At 41.7% G+C, this 6,000-nt stretch overlaps 1 long non-coding RNA gene across 1 annotated transcript in view; it reads right to left on the bottom strand.

The window, feature by feature from the left end:
• Nucleotides 1–481: 481 nt before the first annotated feature.
• Nucleotides 482–6,000, bottom strand: part of LOC116641518 — a 106,086-nt gene continuing 100,567 nt past the window's right edge. Inside the window, exon 4 of the long non-coding RNA XR_004301195.1 lies at nucleotides 482–577. This is a non-coding gene — a long non-coding RNA (uncharacterized LOC116641518). The remainder of the gene's footprint in view (nucleotides 578–6,000) is intronic.

Raw genomic sequence — 6,000 nt, 5'->3', positions numbered from 1 at the left:
GCTGGAACCAATTTACATGCTTTTATGTTGCGTCTAGACTTTAATAAGCAGTTCGAGCACGAAGCAAGCTGAGGCCAGCATCAAGCAGGCTGCAGTATACCCTGCACATAGAAATACAATAGCCCTCAGGTTCCCTCCCAGGCCCTTCTTGCTGCTATCAGAGAATCTCTGCCATGGGGTTTCAAAAAGCAACAGGATCCAGCCTTTGTGATAAGATTTATGATCTTTTTCTTAAACCTAGTTCAAGTCTGCTTCCTCAATACCAAATGCCTCATAAGATCATTGATTCTAGCCTTTCCCTTATTCTTAACAAAAACTGGGGAAGTGGAGACAAACAATTTGGGGACGAGTGCTGGCCGCCCAGAGCAAAGCAACTGGAGGCAGGAGTCCAGGTGCTGTGACCAACCGAGTGAACTTTGGAGAGTCAGGTGGCCCCCTGGGCCTCCACTCCCATATCTGTAAAATGGGACTCCTACCTTGAAAGTTTGGTGTGGATGAAACACAACGCTCTCTGCAGCTGGTCAGGTTTCATGAGGTGAGGCGTCATGAGCCAGTGACTTCCATAAGGAAGTAGTGCCTTCAGGAGAGAAGAGGTAGGGGGTCATTGGGCAGGAAAGGGGAAGAAACTGAGCAAGAGCTGAAATTTCCCACAAATCTCCAGCCTCGGCCTGATCCCATGGGGATCTAGAGCCTGAATTGCACCTCAGTCTGTCTGTCATGCATTAAGGCAAAGAACCTGGGCTTTCATAGTCCCTGGAGGCGCTTGGATACAAATGTCTAAGCTGAAGCTGGCAGGAAATGTAAACTCCCAGGCCCTCACAGTTCTTAGGTGGTGTGGCAGCTCCAAGTGCCCAGAGGCAACCTTCTGAAAGTCAAGGTTCAAGCTGTTGGCAGAAGATGGCATAGGTACACTGGCAGGTAAGAGCCATCCGGGCAGAGCACAACATGCACCTCACTTTATGAAGTGTGTTGGGGCAGTGTCACACCAATAACAACTAGCAACATTTTTCAGTATTAGGTGCACTTTACATGCATTAGCTAATAACTTATGAAATAAACTCAGTTACTGTCACCATTATACAAGTGGGAAAACTGAGGCTGAGGACCAAGTAAAGTGCTTACATATACCCCTAGAGATAGTAAAGCTGGGTTGAGAACCCTATTCCTGTAAGTCCAGAGGCCAGAGGCCAAGTTCCTAATTACTATCTTATTGCTAACTCTGAGATTTCTAAATTAAGAGCCAAATGACAACCATCTTCATGGGGTTCAAACATATAACAGCAATGTACACAACTGGCAGGTTTTAGACAACTGGGTGAAATAAAACTCTAAACAAAACCCTTTGACAAGGCTTATGTAGAGCATAGGCAGACAATGTGAGACTCCTGAAACTTCCTCATATCTGTCTTATTTTTCTCATTAGTATCAGAGGCTCCATAGGGAATCTGGCCAACATCCACTTAGGTTAAATATTTAAGTGTTTGGGGCTCATATTTCCAACATTTACTGTATAGGGTGGTAACTCATAGGAAGAAGAAGATGCTCCCCTTATTTCACGACCATTACACACATTAACTAGAACGTGAAAGGTGCCCCCCTGGAGTTGTTGAGTGCATCTGCTCTGCCTGGGTCTTATCATCATCAAGCAGCATGAACCAGATTGCTGAGCTTGATGGGGTTGGCCTCTTTTGATCTGACATTGACCTAATGACAACAAATACCTTTTGTCATTATTGAATGTCACATAATTACTCTCAGACAAAAACAATCTTGTTAACTATAAATTCTAACATTTGTGGACTTCTATTTTCAGGGATTTCTACATAAGAATGCAAAAGTGTAAGTGATAAGTTTTAGATGGAACAATATGAAATTGCCATTTTTGTAGTTTAAAAACAGTTGAGTATCAACAAGTTCACATGGTCCAACCTCACAGGTCCCTGAAAGCAGAAGAAAATCTTCATGGTCCTTTCAAATACCTGAATGATGTGCAACATGAATAAATGAGCACAGTTGTTTGTTAAAACCAAGGCTGTCTTTCACCAGAGTGATAGATAAATGACAATGAATAACTAAAACTAGAAGCAAATAGTTTAGAGACTTTGGGCCTACCAAACATTTTAGCCAAACAAGGAGAAAAGGAGATTGATTTATGTTTCCTCTAATTGGCCTTATTAATGTGGTCTTAATCGGCAGGTAAATAGACCAAAGGAAGGTGGCAAAAAGAAGAAAAAGAAATAAATCATAAGCCTGGGTAACTTTCAGACAAATGTTAAATGAACAGGTAGGCACCCAACTCCCTTTTCTCTCGTGCCTGCTGCTGCAGCTTATTATGAATTACAACAGTCCTCCCTTATCAGTAGGGGATGCAGTCCAAGACCCCCAGTGGATGCCTAAAACCATGGATGGTACCAAACCCTATATATACTATGTTTTTTTCCTATACACACATACCTATGATAAAGTTTAATTTATAAATCAGGTACAGTAAGAGATAAACAACGATAAAATAGAACAATTATAACAATTATAATAATATACTGTAGGGGCACATGGGTGGCTCAGTCAGCTGAGTGTCCGACTCTTGATTTCAGCTCAGGTCATGATCTCAGGTTCATTAAATTGAGCCCTGCATTGGGCTCCATGCTGAGCATGGAGCCTACTTAAGAGTCCCTCTTTCCTTCTCCCTCTGCCACTCCCCTTCCTACTCACTTGCACTATCGCTCTCTCTCTCTCTCTCTAGTAATAAATAATAATAATACACTGTAATAAAAGTTATGTGAATGTGGTCTCTCAAAATATCTCATTGTACTGTACTCACCCTTCTTGGGATGATGTGAGATGATAAAATGCCTTTGTGATGAAATGAAGTGAGGTGAGTGACGTAGGCACTGTGACATAATGTTAGGCTGCTATTGATCTTCTGACAATACATCAAAAGAAGGATCATCTGCTTCCAGACTGTGGTTGACTATGGGTAATTGAAACCATGGAAACTGAATTTCTGGATAAGGGGGCACTTATAGCCTAAAAAACCTATATTTCAGTTAATCTGTATAATTATGAAACTTGAAAACTCAAGATTTAAAAAGCAAAATCAGCATTGTTCTTCTCTATCACTAACCCGAGTTATAATCACTAAACCCTAGGTCCGAGAGAGACAGACTGCTTCTATCCCAGGGGATGGCAATTGGATGTGTAGGTGGTGCCTGCCTATCTTACTTTAGAAGTTTCAGAGAGAGAGCACGTCAGTCGAAGGAACTGGAGGTCTTGTTTGGGCTACATGGTAACCAGTGCCATGGTCAATTGTTTATGTCTATCAGGAATATGGGAGAACTAGTTGTCATACATGTACAACACATTTGTCATCCCTGACCTAGGCATTGCGGCTTTTAGGCCTCAGTTTACTTGTCTGTACAAGAAGACACTTGAACTATGCTATCTCTGAGAATCCCTCCATATAGAACAATTCAGGGTTTTTTCTAAATAGCTATAAATGTGATCTCTTTCCTGATATTGTGTCACCCACTCTTGGTTGCCCAGAACTTTTTATTGCAAAGAGACAGCAGCAGAAATCCAACAACAGCCACCCCATTTCTTGTTCCTTTACACTTTGAGTCACTACTCCTGTCCTTGTACCTCCGCTCAGAATCTATTATGTCATTTTAATAACATAATACCAACAGTTGCCCCATATCATGCCCTTAAATAATATATAACAAAGTCTTGTCACATTCCCATCTCTCTGAATTTGCTTCAGGATATTCAACATTGTGCCACTGGGAGCCTATTAACATCATTCCCATCATCTTGGAAATTACCTCTTTCAGGTTATTGAAAAAACTAGATAAAGAAACTAGGTGGGACATGTGCAGGGACTTTATGTCTCCCAAACACATAATATTAATTAGCTTCTTCCACACAAACATGGCAAAATAATAATAGGAGCTTCAAGTTACTGAGTCTTGTGATGCACTAAGCCCATGGGAACTTAAACCCATTAATTCTTACCGCTACCCCTGAAGTTGAGTATTTGTCCTGGACAGCATGTGATATGTTTAGATCCACCAACACCCAATTTTCTGTATCAGTCAAGGTTCCATCAAGTAAGATGTCCCATTCAAAGGGTTTATTGATAGGGGTTAAAGGGATTACTTACAAAACTATGGTCAAAGTTCAGGGAAGCAACTAGGGATGGTAAAGCTCCCAAGATCCAGCATAAGTGAGAAAACATTATCCTGTAGGCCTGGAGAAGAGGACTGTTAATAAATGCTAGAGAGAGTTGTAGCCATAGTAGAGGGGCTGATGGACAGAGACTGGGCACCGTCAAGACCACAGCCAAGTGGGAGATGAAGAATAAATACCCCAACTACTCCTCTCTCTTCCATCATCTGATGTCCTTCCAATGCTTCCCATTAGTTAAACCTAACAGGAAATAAGACAACAATGGAACACAGACAATGTAGTTTACAGAGGTTGGCACATAGCCAGGCAGAGAAGAATAGAGAATGGATCTGGAGGGGCAAGTGGAGATTATTAAGCACAGTTCTCTACTGAACAAAGTAGCCATGTTTGATGTTGTCTGATCCTGTTGGCCTGCCTACTGCAGATGATTCCAGGTATTGGATCCTGAGCCAAAGGCAACCATCCTTAGGCTGAGCTAGCTCTGAGGAAGCCTGGCATGACCAAGATGTGGCTTCCTCTTGGGTGGTAACCAGATTCCATGGGATCTTCTCTATTGGTGAGGTTTGAATGCAAGACAAGGACAGGGAGAGAGCAAGCAATAAGGAGTAGAAGAGAAGGAAAAGCCATGAAAGCAAAGAGAAGAGAGGCATACAGGAAGATGAGGAGATGAGAAGAAACTATGTCATGAATATGGCAGGACCTCCTATGAAGGGGTTGCTGTATCCTGCATGGTGATCATTTGCCACATTTCCTTAAGTGCCTGTGTTTCTTATGGTAAGTCCTAATCTCCAGTGTAACCTGAGCTTAGCTTTGATCCTTACAACCTAAATGGCTCCAACCAGTGAAATGCAATTACCCTGATTTTACACTTGAGCTAATTGAGCAAAAAGAATTAAGAATATACCTGAGGTGACACAAAACATAAGTACCCACAAAGGAATTTAAACCTGGTTGCATCTGTCACAAGCCCATAGGCTCTCCACTGAGCCACATGGCCAGTTTCAACCCGAAACAGGGCTGTCCCAGTAACAAAATTGAAGGATACTTTTCTGATTTTCCCAAGAAACTCCCTCAATGATTGTAGATTGTCTGCCACTACCAGCTAGTAAGTGTCCATGACTTTTTTGGTCTGGAACTCATAGCCTTTTAAGAGCTATTCATAAGGGTCTGCATAATTCAAGGATGTTAAAAGGACCATCTCAAGGATGTTGGCAGATGTTTCTCGGATAAAATGGCTTTCTGGAATATAAGACAAAGATATTTCACAACTGCTTCCATTTCCTTTCCTAGATCCCTCAAGACCTGAATGTGACCAAGACACACTCAGAACAGTGTGTGACACTTCTTCCGCAACAAACAACACTTGAACTTAGGAAGGACAGAAACTATTTCCATTATATGCATAATAAAAAACTGCATCTTCCATGGCTTCAGCTGGTAGAAGTAATAGAAGTAATGGAACCATACTTAGTGACATAACAGAGTAATCAGAAGACTGGTTGGCAGCGAGGACCGGGAAATGTGTGCAGAAGATGTCAAGATCTGCAGGTTTCTATGACCTCCCGTCTCAGGGAGGCTTATATTCTAAAACAGTGTCCTGTGATCCTCAAATGGTTCCCTTTATGGTCTTGTCATTAATTTGAAGGGAAAGTTCATTTCCACAGGTCAAGCTTTGCAATGAATGTTGAGAACCCAGTTCAACAGTGGAAAAAGCTCTAGAATGTTTTTCCACATTCAAACCAGGGCTTCCTTATCAAGTTCATCAAAGCATTTTTTAAAATATAAATGTCTTACCACTTTGCCCAGGAAGAATAA

Source organism: Phoca vitulina, unplaced genomic scaffold (genome assembly GCF_004348235.1).
Source record: "Phoca vitulina isolate PV1807 unplaced genomic scaffold, GSC_HSeal_1.0 scaffold22, whole genome shotgun sequence".
In the NCBI taxonomy this organism is placed as follows: domain Eukaryota; kingdom Metazoa; phylum Chordata; class Mammalia; order Carnivora; family Phocidae; genus Phoca; species Phoca vitulina.
Note: the sequence above shows the minus strand (reverse complement) of the source record. Positions and strands in the feature narration are given on the sequence as shown.